Below are 21,647 nucleotides of genomic sequence, written 5' to 3' on the forward strand. Positions count from 1 at the left end.
AGGGTCCCTTAGGTCTGTTAGAAGAGACAGATATGGAGAAAAAACGAGCATGTCATTTCAGTGGTATTAAATTAAATCACCATTTTTCAGAGTTGCATGTGCATTTTGCTTCAATATTCAGGTATAAAGAAGGCATAATGTTAAGTGAATTGATATTTTTTCTTGGATTCCAAATGACATTAGGGTTTTTGAACTCTTACTGGCGATATACATGTATGTGGCATGAGGTACGGTACACAATGAGCTGGTGAAGACATACACTGTATTACAACTGGATATCCACAATTCAACATAAACTATGTGTCATTTGTCTACTGTCATCAGGGCTACTAGTACCAGTGTCTATCATTAAACCTCCTGTATGGTCTGATAATGTATTCAACTCTGATTATAAATACTGATGAAGGATAAATGAGGGTAGTTTTAATTTGATCAGTCCTGAACCATCCAATTTTATAACAGTAATTCAAATGGAAAACCAGAGTTAGATCATACATTATACATAACATGATTACCATGCACATACATGAACCATTGTTTTTGTCACTGTGTCATAAATACATCACTTGTTTTTCGTTTTGCAAAAGTTACATATAATGTAACTAATCAAGAACTTTTCCTTTTTTGTTCAAAATAATATTTGTTTGAAAAAAATTATGTTAGAGTTTAATTACAGAAAATATCTTGTGAAAAGAAACGTGTTTGGATGAGACAAATTAATTACAGATTTTACAGTTTTTTGGTGTATTGTAATAACCGGCATAGAACCAGATTTTTGACAAAACATTGTTTTGAGAAGACATGTTTATATTAGTTGTCTTTTAGATTTAGATTCAAGAGTAAAAAATATATGTTTCACGTTTCGACATGAAAAGAGAAATTATGACATTTCTATCACTTTATAGTAATTTTTTTCTCTATGTAGTTACAAGATAATGGGATGTCCTAAAATGGAGCTGTGGGCTTGGAATTTTATGCATTTCAACATTTGTATTTGACTGATGTATTGTATGGAAAAATGCACCAAAAATTGCAGCTAATGGGGCTTTAAGCATATGCAATTTGAGAGCTCAGTATTTCTGTTTAGAGTGAGTTTGAAATTTCATATTGTACAACTGATACAGAGTCATCAGGGTACATATCCTACAAGATATGTTCTGTGTGTACAGAAAGACTAGGAGGGGGCTCAGGATCAGATAACCAATAATTGAAATAAATGTCAATAGTTCGTATTGCTTGTGGTAACATCTTCCTCAACTGAAGATAAATACACCATCAAGATTGGAAAATGAAGACAGAGTCACATTTTACTTTTTAAATTTTTTTTGAGAGAGAATTTTTAGCCACCCAAGATGAAAGATGTAATTTAATCTATCTGTGAAAGTGAAGGATGAAGTTGTGTTGTATCCTCCAGATGTAAGGTAAATAAATGGTGTACAGAACATATAATGTGAGTCTGCAGTCTCTCTTGGTATTTATAATGTTACCCACGGTGGCAAGAGTAATGGATGAAAAATGTTTCCTTTCACAAGGTGAAGCTGTACATAAAGGCAGTATTCGTAATTGTAACTTTCTACTCATCTTTAACCCTTTCCCTGCCAGACAGTATCACTTCCCATCAGCCAACTCAGTGAAAAGCGGTATTGAGCCAAAAGCATACATATTTCTACCCATTTGGCTTGGTCTGTTCCAACAGCTTTAGTCCATAAAGGTCATGTTTACAGTATCTGTGATTTCAGGGGGCCTTCAAATGTTCAATTTTTTGTTAAAATGCACCAAATGGGACTTATTGTGTTTCACTAGTTTTAATGAACTTGACCTGATGGTGAAATATGAACTTGGCAGGAAAAGGCTCAATCAGACATTGATTTCAAGATTCACCTTTTGACAGTTCTGACAATATGACATCACAGAGAAAGAATGCCTACAGGCAATTTCAAGGTCAATGCCAGTGAAATGTAAAACATGGTCATACATCTACATCTGGGTATTCATTCCAATGCTTGTTCAGAATGCGAGGTATTCCGAAAGTCGGCATGAGACCTGGAATATTTGGCTCACAGAGTGAGAGAGAGAAAAATGTGTTCTCTGAAGGGAGATATCTTAACAGTGTCTTAAAACTCTAATAGTGAAAACACATGGCAGACAGCAATATGTCTTGTGGATTACTGAGAAGTCAGATAGAAACGCTGTCTCCGTGTATGTACACATTGTCAATATGCAATCGTTCCAATATAAAGCCCTCTAGGGCTTTAATGTTTCTGGCTAAATGTGCAACATCTTGGAAGCTTTTAGCCAACTGGTGTGGCCAATTGGCTGAAACTCATTTTTTTTGTTGAATTTTTCCAAAAGTCCAATCAGCTACACCATAGCCCTGTTTTCAAACTCCTTAAGTTGTTGTAAATAATGATAATCAGCCAATCAGATATTACCTACCCAGTCACTTCACATAGCCAGTGGCACTAACACCCCTAGGTTAGTGATTTTAAACTCCTCTGTACATCTACTCCAGTGGACTGCTCATCAAATTTCAGAGGCTACACAGAGTATAGAACTATTACTTCATAAGGTTGTGAGAATGGAATAATAAAAACAAGATAGGCTAAGGGAAAGAGAAAGATAATCTTCAGACAACTGGACTTAATTACCACAGGAATTGAGAATTCCTCTCTAAGCAGTTTAGCTGAAACACTTAATACACAAATGGTGATATTATAACCATAAGACATACTGAAATCTATCTGTAATGGAGTTCCAGTAAGTACAGAGGTGACTGCTTCATACGCATGTTTTGTAATAGTGAGCAAATTACATTTGGCGTCACTCATGTTGAATTATGGTGAAGACTAATTTCTTTAGTCCCTGCTGAAAAGCATCGCTTCCCTCACTTCTTTTTATATAAATTGAAGAAGATTACCGCCTTGGCCAAAAGCATTTTCAGTTTTGATGAATGATGTAGCCAAAAATTGAGAATTTTTCACAAGTTCCAGTCTTCTAGGAAGCCATTAGAATCCATAACAATTATTCATATTCATTTGTGTGCAGTCAATTATATAAATGGCACTAAATCTTTGATATTACAATGAAAAGTTGACAGCACTAACAAAGGTTGTGTCTTTTAATGATATTGGTTTGTTGTTTACTTACATCCTGAAGTGAAAGACACTAATCACACAGATACTTTGTCTTGGATTTGAATCAATCGAAATGTCTTTATTTGCTCACGTGTTTACACACGTGAGCATATGTCGCAGCGATGTCTGTCTGTCTGTCCGTCTGTCTGTCTGTCTGTTGGTCTGATATCTCAAAAACAGCTTATCAGATCAGAATCAAATCTGGTACATATATTCAGTTAGCAAATGGCAAGAACTGATTAGTTTTTGGTGGGTGTGGCTTGCATACTTTTTGCTCATTTGCATAATTAATGATTTTAGAAAAAACGGATATACATTAAAAACAACTACACACAATTTGATGAGATTTGCTACAAATGTTGATCACACCAAGATATATCAGCAGTGGGAACCATTAAGGGGTTACATGAAAGATAGTGGCTAATTTGCATATTTAATGAACTTTCCTAATTAGGGATATATGTCTGATTTGACTCGATCAAAATTGACCAAACTTGGTATGTATATTTAAGATACTATTATCTAACATTATTGAAAGTCATTAAGCGTTTAAACAGCAGCCAATTCCTAATTTGCACATTTAATGAACTTTGCTAATTAGGGATATATATTTGAATTGACTGGACCTACGTTGGTGAAACTTGCTACATGTATTTGGAGCCACTATGATACAACATTTTTGAAAGTCTTTAAGCATTTTTACTTCAGCAAATTCCGAATTTGCATATTTAATGAACTTTCCCAATTAGGGATATATATCAGAATTAACTTGAATGTAGTTGTTGAAACTTGCTATATACATCAAAGATACTGTGATATAACATTATTGAAAGTCAAAAGACATTTTTACTTCAGCCAATTCCTAATTTGCATATTAAATGAATTTTCATAATTAGGGATATTTATCTGAATTGACTTGATCAAAATTCATGAAACTTGCTATGTACATTAAAGACACTATAATACAATATTATTGAAAGTCATTAAGCATTTTCTCTTCAGCCAATTCCTAATTTGCATATTTAATGAACTTTCCTAATTAGAGATATGTATCTGAATTGACTTTACCAAAGTTGACAAAACTTGCTACATATATTGCAGATACCATGATACAACATTATGACAATCATTAAGCATTTTTTTCTTAAGCCAATTCCTAATTTACATATTTAATGAACTTTGCTTATTAGGGATATACGGTATACTGGGATTTACTTGATCAAAGTTGGCAAACTATGTACATTGATGATTATGGTACCTGGTTAAAACAATATCAAAGTCATTTCACATTTTCATGTCAGCTAATTTATAATTTGCGTATCTAATGAGCTTTCACAGCTCGGCATATATGGCTTGAAGGACTTGGCCAACGGTAATTACACTTGTTATATAAAATGGTGATACAATGACAGCAGTCAAAGAACTTTAATATTTTTATTTCAGTTAATTACATATTTGTATACTTCATGACCTTTTAGAATTAATCGGCGGTGATTATTGTTCATTATGTTGATCATAATACTTTCAATGAAGTTGCAAACATGTGGCAAAGGTTCAAATTTACACATAACTGCAATATATAATGAAACACGTGAGCATTTTCAGTTCATATCTGATTTTCATTTGTGAGAAGGGATATGTTTTTGCATTGGTCGTATCAGCTGCAATGGTTGTACAGAAATTGCGAAAATAGTGGTAGAGTTGGTGTTACATGGATGGTGTCATTCTGAATTCCTCATAGTAACTCTGTCTTTCTATATGAACAATTAAATTTGTAACAAGTCAATACAGTGAATGCTGTAAAAATTCCCAAATGAATAATCATGACCTGCCATTTTTGATTTTCTATCAAATTGATAATTCCCAAACAATTCTTCAATATGTAGTATTATTAGTTATGTATACTACCACATAAAAAGCCATAGTCATCTTGTGCATTCGAATATTTCATGATGTACACTACAGATTCTATGAGGAAGTTTACAGTAGTATGTTACTTGTAGTGCCTGTAATAGTAGTTCTATTACCGTTAACAGTATTGCCACTAGTGTGAGAAGTAGTAATGGTAGCATTAGTAGTGATACCACTGTTAGTATTAGTGCTGGGAGTACTACTACTGGTAGTGCTAGAAGTACCGGTAGTCTAAGTATTGGTAATGGCAATGATAGTGCTGTCACCTGTAGTGCCAGTAATATTAGTGCTTATAGTAGTAGTAGTAGTAGTAGTAGTAGTAGTAGTAGTAGTAAGTAACAAGAGTGCGCAAATTGTTAGTAGTAGTGCTAGTAGTAGTAGTATTGGTAATGGTAGTTATAGTGCTGTCATCTGTAATGGCAGTAATAGTAGCAATAATAGTAGTAGTAGTATAATTACTAAGCAACAGTAGTGCTTCTACTGTTAGTAGTAGTGCTAAATGTAGTAGTACTGGCAATGATAATGCTAGCAGTTTTACTAGTAGTGCTAGTACTAGAGTGCTAGTAGCAGTAATTGTGCTAAGCAACAGTAGCACTAGTGTAGCAATGCTAGTAGTTGTAGTGCTAGTATCAGTCGTAGTTCTAGTAGTAGGAATAACTATTAGTAGAACACATTTGTAGCATTATATACTTTGTAGCACTTTTTCAGAATGTTTTGTTGTCTGTGTAGTTGCTTGGATGATGACAGAGGCTAAGTGAACATATTTTTCCCTCAAAATGTACTTGAACAAAGCCTTTAATGGCAAAGAACACTTACATGGAGCACGTCATATCAGAAATGCATGTCATGACGATGACACCTCTGGGTACTTTGATTGAAATGATTTCCATCGCTTTTATGTGCATTCATCTCCATGGCTACTCCATACAAGGCTTAATGATTTTGTCTCTCGTCATAAAAACACCATCTTGTGCCTGAATGGAGCCAACACTTGCAGCTGCGTCACTTCTTCTGAAGGAATCTGCCGTTTGAAAATTGCTGCAATACCCACGGGTTGTACAATGTGACAATTTGTATGGTGACTGCCTCGTTAAAGGTCAGAGTTGAAAGGTGACGTGTCACTACCAGCTGATTACTTGTCAGGCTTTATAGCCCCAGTGGAGCCCAAACATTTCAAAAACTGTCATAACTGTCAAAAAAGGCGACATACCCATTTTGTAATAACTTTTCTATGTCCGCAGGTGACTTGGGAAAACTATATTGGCAGATTGAGACAATTATTAGAGCTAATGTTAGGAGTGCACTCAAAGGATTTACCAACATATGACACTTTTGTTTCGACACCAGTATGCACAGTAAGACAGGCTGTATAATCCACTCATGCAGACTCTTAAATATTCACATACAGTGAGTGTCGTCAAAGATTCCAAGAGTGAGAATGTATATAATGAGAACTAGTGTAAATAGCCTCAGCATGTAAAACCAGACATGTTCAAGTGTTGGGAAATCTAACACTCTGAATCTACCTTTACAGTGTTTGCCAACAAGAAGTGTAAAAAACAGTTGCAAGTCTTCTTCCTGTAAACTATGTCTTGGTAAATTTATCCCTTTATACCTGCCGGACAGTATCACTTCCCCATCTGCCAAGTCAGTAAAAAGCGGTATTGAGCCAAAACCATATGTATTTTCACCCACTTGGTTTGGTATGTTATAGCATCTTTTAGTCTGTAAAATACTTGTTTAAAGTATCTATGTTTTCAGGGCCTTCAAATATTTAATATTTTGTTAAAATGAATCATATGGGACGTGTTGTGCTTCACTAGTTTTCACCAACTTTACCTGATAGTGACATATGAACTTGGCAGGAAAAGGGATATACATGTGCAAGCTTCGTCATATTAGCAACATCACATTTGATACCGAAACCCTGCTTCTGAACCTGCCATTTGCAGAGCACCGTCCTCCATAAGCCTTTTGTGCTTATGCTCCCTCAAGATCTCTGAGTTTTGACACATCAGACAGCAATACCTGCTTTCCGAAAATGAATGTAATGGAAACGCTAGTCTCAGGACATTTCTCTCTCAACCATATCGTGACCATCATGCTGATGGTCACGATATGGTTTCAAAGATCCATTACCGATGAGTTTTTATCTTGAACTCGTAAAGATACTGTTCAGTCGGTAAGTCCTCCCAGCAAGCGGTGGCTTTGAATGCAAAAGTAGGTCATCAGGGGTCAGGTATTTTTATGCAAAATAAGGTCAAGGTCACATAGCCTCTGTCAGGCAAAGTCAGCCAGTTCTGTTATGCACGGAATCAAATGCATGTTTGTAACCCAAGTCGTGATGAGAAAATCAATAGCTGGTAAGAAAAAAACAAATGAGAAATTTTACGACGTCTTTTGGATTGCTAGGCGCTGAGATAGAGTGAGAACCAAACCAGATTTTCCACCAAGTTTTATTGAGGTTCATAAATTCAAAATTGAAATATGATACCAATAAGTTACAAAATGTACTTTATTTGTATGCGTATCTGAGATCTCAAATGCGTGTGAGCATACAGCTAATGAATACATGTTGTCAAGCCAAAGCCAGACGAATTCATCATTTTTGGACATTTCCATGGTTACTGCAATCTGAGTTTTATTATCAGAATCCCTTTAATGAATGCCCCGGCACAGAGTGAAAGGTTATGTAATCAGATTTTCAATTAAATGTCACTTATTACCACTGAGGCTGACATTTCCATCGGGAAGTATTGTATTTCTTACATACCTAATTTAATTTTTAAAAAAATATAGCAGGCAATCTTTTTTTACACGCCGTAGAGGATACATGCAAACAAGAGCTGAGATGTACCTGTGTTATCAAAACCATGATCCATACTATTATGACCCATCATCAGTGTATGTGTTTTGGAAATCAACTTTATCAGCTTATGAATGGACAGTCAGTAATTATTTGGATTAAGGGATGCTTTGCTTGATTTATTATGTAAAAGAACAAGAAAGAATTAAAATGTGATTTTCAAATGTTGTTTTACATATCAGACTGATTGTTTGAGTAGGGGGATTGCAAAATTTAAGATTCATGTTAACCCTGTGAGCGACAAAGTTTAATTTATGAAATGTTTACCAGTAAATTTTTTTTCCAGAGCTTTGCCAGAATTTTGATAGAAGACCAGAGGCAATGAAATTTGATGTTCATTTGGTCCAAAATTATCAAAAAATTTAAGAAAAAATGTATTAAAATTGATGAAATCTTGCACTAAAATTTGAGTGGGAAAAATTACAGCACTCAAAGGGTTAATTGTACAAGCTACCAGGGATGACAATTATGTAGCAAAAATTATCACTTGAACAATTTCCTGGTAATCATGCAGATTGAGAGAGAATAAACAGGAGAGCATAAGGCTTCCAAAATGGGTATAAACCTTTGATAAATGTGATTTGTTCCATGTACCTGAGATTAATGAGTAAATTTCCTTTCCTGAATATTGCCATTCACTGCAATGGATGATTGATCACCCGTCTTGTGGTCATCTTTGGTTCGTTGACTTTTGATTTAGAACTGATGGTTGATGAGAAAAGAAATCAAAGCTGATGGGGCATATAACATTTCAATCAACCCATCAACGTCTCTCCCTAGCTGCAGGAAAACAGGTGTATCATAATATCGCTGATGAAAAATGAGACAGCAGACTGTGGAACAGCCTGTCAGTCTGCAGTCTGTATTGTAATAGTGTCAGGTGAATGGCCACATGTCAGCAAATACATGTACTGTATCCGGTCTTGAACCATGAGAAGACTGGTCAGGGATTGATGGAAATCATTTTGTGAAAATTTTATTAAGTTTGTTGAGCGAGTGTTTCGTTCCCCTGACAAAGCATGCAAATATTTTGATATATTAGGTACAATTTGTTCATAGCGTTGCTTCTCTTGGTCATTTAATATTGAACTAGCCATAATTCAAAGATGTAGTATATTAAATAGAAAAAGTGAAATTTTTCTTACTGTATTTTTCCGCAGCTGTGATTCAGATATTTTCCAGAATGCTTCAGTTTTTTACCAGAGACAGTCAATGTACACCCTTCAGTGATAAATCACTGTTCGTTTCTTCAATTTGCACTCATTTGTCAATCCTGCTTTTTCCAAAACTAATGAGAAATGTTTCAGCACATTCGTGCAAGCAATGTGGTCAGATGTTTCTGTTCGGATCTTTGCCTGTAGATGGTGTTCATCAACTGGTGTACATGTAGTTGATTACTTCTACAAGTCATAATAATTTTGTTCAAAAGAAAAAAAAATTACATTTTGCTATTCCTAGGTAGCAATACCTAGATCATGTTAATAAAATAGCTAATGTTTGCATCCAGTGGAGAACAGCCACTAGGCAGACCAACGTATAAAAGGAAATCAAAATTCTTAATATGCATTTAGTGCTATGTGAAAGCTTTGAGAGTCTCTGTAACACCCTGCTACATCAACGCACATCATTTTCAATCACACCCTGATATTATACAGCTGCCATTATTGCAACTCTCTGAGTTATAGTCAAAACAAATGCCTCTTCTCTCCTTCACACATTTCATCTGTTACATTGTGTTAGGGGTAAAATCTTTACACTATTGATGCACATGAACAGAATACATCAGGCATGTCTGGATTAAATGAACGTACTGAACCTGGAAAGTATAATACAAGGATACATGACGATGTAAATGCACTTTTATTTTGCATATTTAATCCGTAAGGCTTGGTTGAGTCCTTGGAGCTCTGAAATGATTGCATGAATAAAATGTGAACAAAACCAGATTTTATTTGTAAGAGGACAGAAAATTTTACACAAGTTAATCATCTGGGTAGGCCAACATTTTTACATGGAGTAGCTGTCGATGTCGCTCTCTAGGAATCGGCAGAGAGAGAGTGATAATCCTATTGGTAAAGAATAAAGCTTTCAAGTGGATTTCTTCATGGGGATTTACAAGGCACTGGCTGGGAGACTAATTCACATGTCCATATCACATCCTGCCGTCATTTTACTTGCTTTTTACTTTGGGCAACCTTCCTGCCATTATCCTGTCAATCTCATCAATCTCGTTCTCTTCGACCCTTTATAATCAGCATCTAAGATCTGTCAGCACACGGATGATGTCATTGTGGTGCGGTTAATCTGATTAATGCGATTTCTTGTTCACGTCAGACAGACTCACGGGCAAGTCCTCATTGCAGTGGCATTAAAAGTGAAAAAAAAGAAAGAAAACCGTAATATTATTCCTGACTTTTTCTAAACACAGAAAATCGCCACCATTCAGTGTAATGATAGTAATGATAGCTATTAAAATGGGATATTCTACTGTACAAAAAACCTCTGGGGGAAATAATGGATGCACAGCAAATATGCCAGTTAAAGCTGTTAATTTGAAGGCTGGAGGATTCACTCATGCGTGGTTGTGATTTATGAAGATACAAAAGCACTGTTAGTTTCCGTGCTGTATTGAAAATATGTCTTGTGTGATTTTTTTTGCAATTTTTTGGTAGTGATTGCAGGTGTATTCTAGACAAGAATGCTTTCATGTCAGTAAGAAACATTCTTTGGAAAAAGATCTGATGGACATTGATTTTCCGAGTGTGAGCTTGATTGCCCAACCATTTGAAAGTGAACCGGAACAGCGACGGTGGATTGTCTTCACCGAAACAGAGCTGTTATCAGATCGATATTATTCCTGTCCTTTATTTCCTTTCTCCGGTGAGCAGGATTCGGAAAACATGGAAGTGGTTTGTTGTGAGCTACGCTCAAGATCTGTCAAGGACACACACTCAATCCGTATAAACTTGACCCAGTCCAGTACATTGACCTACCGAGACACACGCACACTGACAAATGTGAACTCATGCACATGCATTCGCACACATACACATTGTTTGTCTACACCCACTGCATTTTATGTAATTGTCTCATGATAAAACTGCCTTCTTTGCTTGATATTGCATCTCCTGCGATGATTCTAAGTCAGTGCAGCTTCGCCTGTTGTCATGACAACATTCAATATCTTCATGAATTTCTCCATAAAAAAATATAGCATATTTCATATGAATCAAATAACAGTGTATGATAATATTACTTCTCTTCTGTGAATTAAAATTATGGTTCAGGGAAAAAAATAGGAAATTCTGTAAGCTACGTGCATATGTTCAGCGAACTTAATATTTTATAGATTCATGGTGCGAGAGATCAGTCTATCACATAGATACATAGACATATACATGTAATGGGGATTTAGGTCACCTATGTATTATAAAAGAAGCAAGATCAATCCCCTGCCACCTTGTACTGACAGTGCTAAGTCATCAGGTAGCCAGGAAGGACCATCCACATCAGCATTGCCTCACGGAAAATTGATTATACATGTGAAATGCGACAGAGTGAGTCATTCTGGAAGGGAATTAGCTTGCGTGAATCAGCCTTGCGTGATGCAAATGAATCATATTCCATGTTATTAGATTAAAATGCCGGAAGGTTTATGGTCTCATCCGCTTCAAATAATATAAGGATTGAAAGACTGTCCTCTTAGAAATGCTGCATTATTGTACAATATGTTAATATTGGGTTGACTATTTGGTGATACATGATGTACGCCCTCTGTGCTGTAAAAACAAAAGTAATGATAATATGAACTGTAGAGGGCAATATCACATGCGTATTCTCTGAGCAATGTGAAGACCAGTGGATCAGTGAATGATTGTGCAGTTACGTAAATGTAACCTTACTTCATACAAATAGTAAAAAAGCCAGACAAAAAGGTTAATTAATCATAAATAGTCACAGAATAATATTAGGAATTAGCGCTATATACAAAGTAACTGGTCGTGGTTTTGTCGCTTATTATTGCACAATCCTGTCATAATCCTTTGGGGCTGTGAATGGGAGTGTAATGATGTAGATTATGAAGTTGCTGGTAGACAGACTCCTGCAGAGTGTACTGATAGTGAAGGACACCCCATGCTGGCCTTCATGGCTCTCCTAGGATGTTTCCTGCTTGGGTGACTTTATTTACTGGTCTACCATTGACCAGAAAACTACCCTGTTCATGTCAATTGCTATCTGTCTACTGGAATTTATCTGCAGAACAGTTTTAAAAGGTAAAGTGCTTCCATTGTCTTTGCTACACCAGTTAGTATATATGAGGATGAAAGAAAGTTTTCATGGCATTTTTGGCTTTGCATTTTTAATGTTTGAAAACTACAGGAGCTTTTCTCCTTGGTGCATGAAGGCCCCCGTCACAATCACGGGTCTTTGTGTACAGGTAAGTTGAAAGTGAACGTACTATAATGTATTTCTGTGACAGAGAACAGAGAGTAGATGTTCTGAAGGATTGATGATTCTTCCCCAAAACTGACTTATTCGTGGGAGTAAAGTGTTACGGTAATATAAACTCCATATAGTTGCATGGTTGCAGGCTTGAAACGACAGACTTTCAAATGGAACACTACAACACCGTTTTCAACAATTGACTCTTTATCGGAAATCAGACAATTCAAGGCTGAATCAAAAACATTCGGGAGAAAGTCATGCTGAAAAATTTCTGTGTTGTTAACACTGTGGGGTTTGTTCTGTGATCAATGGAAATAGGTGTGGAAGATTTCAAGTCTCAAAACACCAATTCAAACCTCTTCGGTATGCATGGATAGAAACAATGTATCGTACAGCATGTCATACATCCACTCCACAAGGTTACTGGCAAGGTCTTAGAGACTTTTTAGGCTGCCACCATGTCTACTCTAAGCCTGACCATATTTTTGATTAGGGTATTAAAGTTTTGACATAAACTTTAGTACAGAAAAGAAAAGGGATGAAAGGCAGTGCTATTACAGTGGCAAAAAAAATAAAAACCTAAAACTTAGTAAAAGAAACATTTGATCAAGATTTTCAAGATTTTAAAGGAGTGCCTAAAAAAAAGTCATTTATTTTCCAGTTTAACGTTACAAAAAAGCCTGATCTGATCTTGCGTATACTTGACAAGTATTGAAGATCTGTACAAGAATTTACCATTAGGTGAATGTGCACAAAATGTTTCCTTCTCTCTGTCTTTAGAGTGATGTTTCCTTGTACAGTGAGTAGTATCAATCCAAATTAACTCATACATTTGTTGAGTTAAAATTTCAAATCAAATTACAAAGCAAGGCTTTTTACTGACTTCATTCACGGACCGTGTGGAGGGACCGTGCTTCATTCTATTCTTTTGTCACTTTCTCACAAAGAAAATGCGTCGTCAAAGTCTGTTTCAATGTCAAAGGTTTGATTACAACACACACTGTTTCACTGGTTGTAGCGTGTCTGCAAGGATGTGTATTGTCGTCAACGGAAGGCCAATGACCCATTGGGGATTTAGATATCACTGAAAGAGCCTGCGTCAGTCACAGTGGTGTTTTTGTACGACAGTCTGGTATGGTAGAGTTGACTTTTCAGATCCTCAGATTCAGATCCTCAGATCCTCAGATTCAGATCCTCAGATCTCAGACTTCAGATCCTATAACTTCAGATGCAGATTCAAATTTACAAGCCTTTTACAATACCTGTATTAACAGTATGATTGCAATATTTAAAATAATAATTTGAATATGACATGTACAAGGCAGTTATGAAAACAAAAAAAGTCTACATAAACGTTTTCGCTCAACAAGTTTCAACGAACACGGGTCTACAATTACAGATTAGCTAACTTGCTTCTTCCGACCCCTGAATTCTGATTTAGCCCGGGGTCACTGGCCTCCAACATGGATTAGTTATATTCCCTCGCCATAAATATTACGAACGATGGTAAAATACGGACTGTCGATAGCCAGCATTTACATGATCGTCGCGGTCTTGATCGTTCGATCGCGCGCAGGTGTGTTTATCTCTATGAGGGAACGTTCACGTGATGACATAACAGGTGGAATCATTGCGCACCCTGTCTTCGACAGATGACGAGCTGATTCTGAGATCGAAGTTTTTAAGTTCAAGATTCAAGATAAAAATAAAATAATTTCTAAAGCCTTTTAAAATCTAAATTATATTTTATTTATCAGTATATTACATCAAACTTTGAAAATTGTGAAATTTTAATTATGAATCTGCGTCTGAAGTTATAGGATCTGAGGTCTGAGATCTGAGGATCTGAATCTGAGGATCTGAGGATCTGAATCTGAGGATCTGAAAAGTCAACTCTACCGTCTGGGTATAGTGTTTGTTACAGCCTGACTCTATAGAACTGAGATTTGAACTTCCTTTTTAAAGCAGAACTGTACGACAATGTTTTCAACTTTAGTAAAGTTGAATGCTCTGAAGTGAAAAAACTAATCTTTTTCCTGGTGTATTCTTCTTTTATTCCCATGTTCCCACCAACACTATCTTCCGCCTCATGCCTTTGTACTCCATTTTATAACAGCTTTGTCAATATCAATGAGTTTTGTGATGTCATCATTAGACTATCACCGATAATGTTTCTCGATTATCCAGCATTGTGACCCTAGATGTTTCCTACATCTACAAATTCACTGACATCACCAAAACTAAAAAATAATAGTAAACAGAGTACCCCTTCCTGGACCATAATGGACTCAAGCAAACTTTGCACTCCATAATGTACTTGGCTTTGCCTTATACATTATTTCATGCAAAGTTTTGAGTTCGTTCATTATGGCCGGGAGGTTGTTATATTATTGCTCATATTGTTTGCATGGTTCCATAAGATAAAAATGTGATAGAAAGCAACTCTTTGTATTGATGGTTTCAGCAATACAAGGTCTTCATGAATATTCAAAACTAGAGTAATGTCCCCAAGTCCCAGTATAAACATTCAATGTCCATGTTGAATGTTTTGATTGAACATTTTACTTTCTTTTGACACGTTGGATGTTCTGCAGCTCATCCTAGGGTAGTGCTAGAACAAGTGTATGTCACCATGTCTACATTTATTGCAGGACAGAGGTGGCACTACCCATTATGTAGCATCAGTAGCTATATTTGTCATATAATGATTTGTTCAGGGTGTTGGCCAAAAAGTGTTGAAGGTCAAGGTTGGTCGGCCAGAGGATTTTAAATGGACCGTTATCCAAGGAGATTATGTGTGGAGGTACTACTGGTATTTATTGCAAGTAAAGCACAAGCTGGTTCAAAGTGCAGTGAGATGAAACTCATTAACTGAGTATGGAGTCTTTTTCATTTGTGGCACCTAATTTGTTGGTCCTGGCTGTGACTGTTCTAAGCCCCCAGTGTGAATGATATGAGGAACGGTATGATCACATCTGTCTGTGCTTACTCACAGTAGAGAGCATGGCAGGTGAACACTGCCAAGGGTCAAGGCCACGTGACAGTGACGTCACAATGTTGATGAAATGTAAAGGTCACAATGGGAAGTGGGTCTGATGTCACACAATTCATTCGGTCGTCATTGCATTCAAAACTTCCCGTGAGACGAACACAGGTGTGTATGAGTGCGCGTCGATGTGATACACATGTTTGAACGAGCTATTCGGAAACCATTCAGTTCTTAGTCTGGGTCAAGCTGACTTATCCTTTGTCATTGGTCAGGCTTCGGGTTATCCAATAGGTTGCGCGGCTGTGTTTCAGGTACACAAAACAGAGAAAAAGGTCTAGTCGGACAAGTGGAAACACCATGCTTACAACAGGTATGTGTTCTGAAATGTATACAGCAAATTCCCTGGCAACGATACTGCTTAGATTAGTAATATGCACAAATTTTGTGTTTTATAAAGTGGTTGGTATGAAACTTGAATTTTTACTCAGCACTACTTTTGAAATCGTAAGCAGTGATGCACATTCTGGTATAACCTGTTGTGTGTGTTGTAAGTTGTGTGTATTTGGAAAACTGAAGCATAGATGTTTCGTTCCAGTGTAAAATGAATGGTACTTATATCATGGTATATGTACATGTCACTTGAGTCTGTATGTCAGAGCATTCAAGCAAATATAGAGAGCTTTTTCTACTGTCTGTTATTCAAGTATATGTCTTTAATTCAAACATACAACTTTTATATCAAAGGTCACTGACTCAGCATCATTTAGAGTCAAGCCTACCAAGTTCACCTTCAAGGTCTCTGCTAATGCATGTTTGTTGACACTTGTGTTTTTAGTGCATCTACATGTCAAAAGTACGACATTCAACTGTAGGACCGTTTCAAGAAATATATGCTTGTACCAGGCGAGCCTTTTCACCACTTTTTACATACAAATTAGAATGTCTATGCGTTGGCAAAACAGACTCAAGGTGAATGGTGCTCACTCTAAGCTGTTGGTATTATTGGCTGTGTCAATATTGTTGAAAGCATTTGAAATTTGAGTGTTTCGTCTGATGGCCGGATGGAACCTATCAAGCCACGTGTCATTTGATATACCTAAATGTAGACGTGTGTGTGTGTGTGTGATATATGGCCGGCCCTGTTTGCCATGCTACTGCACATACATGATACCTGCCTATCCCATAGGGGAATACGATAAGAGAAGTAGATTTAAGATACACCCAGACTTTAATTGGGGTCAATTCCACAAACACTATGCCTATTATTGGACTACAATACTGTCAGTATTGAGTATTCCCCTAGTTTCACTTCCCCATGAAGTCTCCGATTTCTGTCTGTAAAAGTTGTTTGGGTACAGTAGAGTTGACTTTTCAGATCCTCAGATTCAGATCCTCAGATCCTCAGATTCAGATCCTCAGATCTCAGACCTCAGTTCCTATAACTTCAGACGCAGATTCGGAATTAAAATTTCACAATTTTCAAAGTTTGATGTAATATACTGATAAATAAAATATAATTAGATTTGAAAAGGCTTTAGAAATTATTTTATTTCCATCTTGAATTTTGAACTTAAAAACTTCGATCTCAAATCAGAACGTCATCAGTCGAAGACAGGGTGTGCAATTATTCCACTTGTTATGTCATTACGTGAACGTTCCCTCATAGAGATAAACACACCCGCGATCACAGTCCCTCGTGAGCTATTCAGCTCTGGGGCTATTCGCCCCATAGACGTATGTACATAAGCGACACATACGTCTATGGAGCGAATAGTCCAAGAGCTGAATAGCTCACGAGGGACTGTGCGGCGATCGAACGATCAAGACCGCGACAATCATGTAAATGCTGGCTATCGACAGTCCGTATTTTACCATCGTTCGTAATATTGATGGCTAGGGAATATAACTAATCCATGTTGGAGGCCAGTGACCCAGCCCCGGGCTAAATCAGAATTCAGGGGTCGGAAGAAGCAAGTTAGCTAATCTGCAATTGCAGACCCGTGTTCGTTGAAACTTGTTGAGCGAAAACGTTTATGTAGACTTTTTTGTTTTCATAAATGCCTTGTACATGTCATATTCAAATTATTATTTTTAAATATTGCAAGCATACGTTTAATACGGGTATTGTAAAAGGCTTGTAAATTCGAATCTGCATCTGAAGTTATAGGATCTGAAATCTGAGATCTGAGGATCTGAATCTGAGGATCTGAATCTGAGGATCTGAAAAGTCAACTCTACCGTTTGGGTACAGTAGACCTGTATATATCCTACATAATTGCAATGGATGTTTTGGTTTACATGGCTTTAGTATTGATTTCTTGTTCAGTTTTCCTCACAGTCAAGTTTAACTTTGTTAAAATCACAGTTTTAGAATATGATATGCAATATGAAAACAATCCCATAATGCATACTTGCTTTGGTTCCCTGACAAATTATCAATTGTTTTTGTGGAAATGTTGTAAGGTATTTTAGCAAAAATGCTTGCATTTTGTAACTTGTAACAGACAGAATGTGCAATGCAAATTTATTATCTTCACTAGTGAATCGGAAGAAAAAGGAAAGTAGATGTGTTCAGAAAAATTGTTCTTTAAAGCAGCGTTTTCACGGTTGAGAAAACTATGTATTTTGCTTTGTTATACTGCTGTAGTGGAAATGTGTCAGCAGTTTGAGAGAGGAAGAAACCAGCTTGTGTCAAAGTTCATAGATTTTTATGAAGTTTGTGGATATTACCGTTATTGTTCAGATTGCAATTTGTCAAAGAGCAGTTGACAACCAATACATTAGATATAACCTCTGCTTTATCATTCAGCCAGAGAATTACCACACCCTACCCTGGTTTCTGCTTTTCCTCAATACTGTGTTATCAGTGTGCGCAGTTGAACTTTGTGGCCTTGTGACGATATACTGTCAGAACTTCAAATTCAAAAACAGGAAATTTCTTGGTAACCCAGTGTTCAGTACAAGGTTTTGGTGTGTTCGTCATAGTGTGGATTGCTACGTGCTTTTATCTAGATCCCAATGTTTTTTTGCCACCCATGTTTCATATGACGCATATCAGCCGTGTAATCTACAGTGAATTGTCAACATTGAGTATCGTCATGCTGTTCTCCTCTTGTGTATCTAGTATTGTACAGTGTAACCTAGTTATTTCTCAAGATAGCATTATTCCCACCCCAATTTTGATATAGAATGCCCTAATTTTTTTGTCAGAGGATTTTGCCCTTTGCGATGTGATTTTTACTGTAACAAATTGAAACATCATGAATGAGTTGTCAAAAAGAGGAAGGAAAAATCAATTTTAAAGGAACTGTCAAAAAAATAAACCAAACGAAAGACTATAGATATTCCACTATGGCATTTGCATAAAAATTGCACCGAACAGTATGAAGTTGTTTTGATATTGCAAGCAATTATTACTGTACAAGGAAATTTGTAGCCAATATCATAAGAGCGGAAATTGTTTGTTTATGAAAAATCAAAAGAGATTTTGTCAACCTGCTTTAAGAAAATAGGGTAACTCCTCTTTCTTCTCATATGAGTAGGATCACTCTCACGTTATGCTGTTCAGACCATTCAACTGGTTTGAAAGGGTTACCAGTCTTTGGGTGGATTATTAGATCTCAGGAGGTAATGTTACCCCCCAATATATGTAAAAGAAAAATTGATGCAAACATGTGCAGTCATGCTGATTTTTTAAAAAAGATTAGGTATAAGAAAGGTTAGGTATGAAATGAAAAGTGTAAAATTTGGAAACAATAGCATGCCGTGGCATGCCATACCAAAACAATAAAATCTTCAACTTTTGAAATGTGGACAAATAATTTTGCAAATAATTTTGCATGTCTTAACCCAATCAAATTGCCTGTAAACCGTAAGCCAAAGGTCACATGGTGATCTGATGAGATTTTGTTGGCTGTCTCTAGAGGGCAGTGTTGATGATTGCTCCTCCACGGCTCTTTCCTCAGTATATACACTCACCTTCCCATGTGATTCCTGCACATTTGTATGTAAGGCTCAGAGGAATGCATTGGGAGCCAGTTCTGAAGAAAGGCATTCAAAGAGTCAGTTCAGGATCAAAGATCCTCATCATCTATCCAACTGATAGGAACTTTCCATCATCAGGCCGAGGTAATGCGATTTTTTTTTCGTGCCCCAGTTAAATACATTTGGTAATTGCTGTACATCAATTGAATTAAGACTGAGTGCGAAGTCTTCAAAGCAATATAGATGTGACTTGGACAGTCTCTGCTGTGATTCAATTTCTCTCCCAATATTTCCCCGTTTATCAGTTGCCATGGTAGATGTAATTAGATAAGTCGTTACACAATGACGAGTGTTACGGATGCTCCAGAGCATTGATTGCACTCAGAGGCAAGGTTTCATTTCATCATCGACATAGGTTGACCTGTTGACCTCAACAGCTCAGGATGCAATGAGATTGAGCACAGGGGAGAAGGTTTCATGGGATTCTGTACCTTGCATGAAGTTTTCAGTAATTTTATATTTGTTATTACACAGTGGATATGTAAGTGCATTGCCACAAAGAAGCAACAGACATATAGGCTGTTTTCACATTCTAGACTATAGATCAAATAATTTGATAACAAATGACACAATGTCAGGTCATGTGTATCGTTGAAAACATCACTGATGATACAGGATTCATTTCAAGTCAAATCCATCATCATCCACTGTGAAATTTATGCATGATATTATAAAACATGTCTTTTTCGTTAGCATCCTTTCTAAGACTTTGTGAATCGAATGAAGAGTCTGTCATTTCATTAATTTAAGATGCTGCTGATTTAGACTTTTCAGTGTATTTATCATGGTTAGGATATCTTGTCAGCGAAATTGAAAACCCGCTGTTTGCAATGAAAATCCAAATACGTATGCAGCTTATTCAAAATGCTTTACATTGTTATGCTGTGGGAAATAAGGACACTGTTGTGGTGTTCAGTGAGAAAATTGAACTGACCTTGACAAAGAATTCATTTGACTGTCAGACGTTAATTACAAATCTCACACACAAGAAAACCTTGTAATAAGGTTTCTATATGAAAGCCTGTAATTTTCTAATTGAACAGCTATGTAATTGCAAAATGATGACCTCAGTTGGCATGACACGGCCCTGGCTGTTGTTAGGTCATTCCGTTGGTGTTGACAACGTGGTAAACTGTTTTACAGTAAGGAACATCATCAACAAATGCAAATTTTGTGAAAACTAGAAGTAGACATCATCGTACAGTGATCATGCCAAGCTTTACTTTACATTTTAAAATGTGTTATAAGATTTCAGCATTTTTCACCGACAGTCAACATCGTCACATCAAAAATTTGATTGCTAATATAGATCATCCGCTGCATGTAAGATGTTTTGAAGCACAGTCACCCCACAAAATTTTTCGAAGACTGACCGTGTTTGAAAGCATTATTTTTGAGGCACAGTCATTTCAGGAGCTGTTGTGCTTGAGGATACCATCAGCTGGTTCAACAAATTTCAAAGAGATTCAACACTGTGAACTACTTTTTCACAATATGGTTATCAAAAACAATCTGTTTACCCTGATAACTGTCAGAAAATTGCACTGTAGTGTTGGTCCAGGAATTTCTTGAAAAAATAGCAGCGACCTCCATGCTGAGATCTGAAAGAGTTCAGCACAAGTTAATGTTGTCAATTTGAACTAGCTAATATTGTTGGTTCTACTCCTAGAAATGTTAAACCTATACGTGTGTAGTGTTCTCTATTGTGTGGAAGGCTGTAATACTAATAGCTATTGTCAGTGAAAGCGTTCAGCTATATGCACAACATATTTACTGAAAACTGCTCCAAACGGATTCTGCCTGCTATTTGCGACCATAGTAACAACCCTAGTGTAGCCAGAAGCGCAATGTGTTTTTTTTTCGCAATTCGTAGTAAGGATTGTTTTGTTCGGTGAGGCTGAGCTGGGCAGAGTTCCAAATTTGGAAGGAGTAGTTGCCAGATGGGAGACTGCAGTTTGATAGAAAGCGATGCTGATGCCTTATCGATTTGCACAGCGCCAGAGGGAGGGATTCTAAACCGATACTGCTGTGTGCTCCAGATTAGTCGTTAATAGAAGGTTTGCAGGTTTGCGGCGTCGTCCGTGTGTACTACTTCAACTCGTTTCACTTCAACCCATTACCGTGTTTTCCAACGATCCATCTGATACCATCATCCCAGGATGCCTGCGTGAAGCCCACTGCTACACACATGCATGCATTTCCCGTCTCCATGGCAACAGACTTCACAGTATTAGGGATGAGTCATCGATAAAATCGG

The 21,647-nt window shown here is 36.8% G+C and overlaps 1 protein-coding gene across 17 annotated transcripts in view; it reads left to right on the forward strand.

Annotated features, from left to right (window-relative positions):
* Positions 1–21,647, forward strand: part of LOC139139059 (microtubule-associated serine/threonine-protein kinase 2-like) — a 140,365-nt gene that overhangs the window by 65,700 nt on the left and 53,018 nt on the right. For 2 of the 17 annotated variants that reach the window (XM_070707783.1, XM_070707787.1), the window contains exon 1: positions 19,344–19,474. The exons of 13 other annotated variants lie outside the window; for them this stretch is intronic. The gene's annotated coding sequence lies outside the window, so the exon portion shown is untranslated. Of the gene's footprint in view, positions 1–15,480; positions 15,717–19,343; positions 19,475–21,647 lie in introns of those variants that run through there. 2 more of the 17 variants (XM_070707781.1, XM_070707785.1) reach the window with 2 other exon arrangements.

Source organism: Ptychodera flava, chromosome 8 (assembly GCF_041260155.1).
Source record: "Ptychodera flava strain L36383 chromosome 8, AS_Pfla_20210202, whole genome shotgun sequence".
NCBI lineage: Eukaryota > Metazoa > Hemichordata > Enteropneusta > Ptychoderidae > Ptychodera > Ptychodera flava.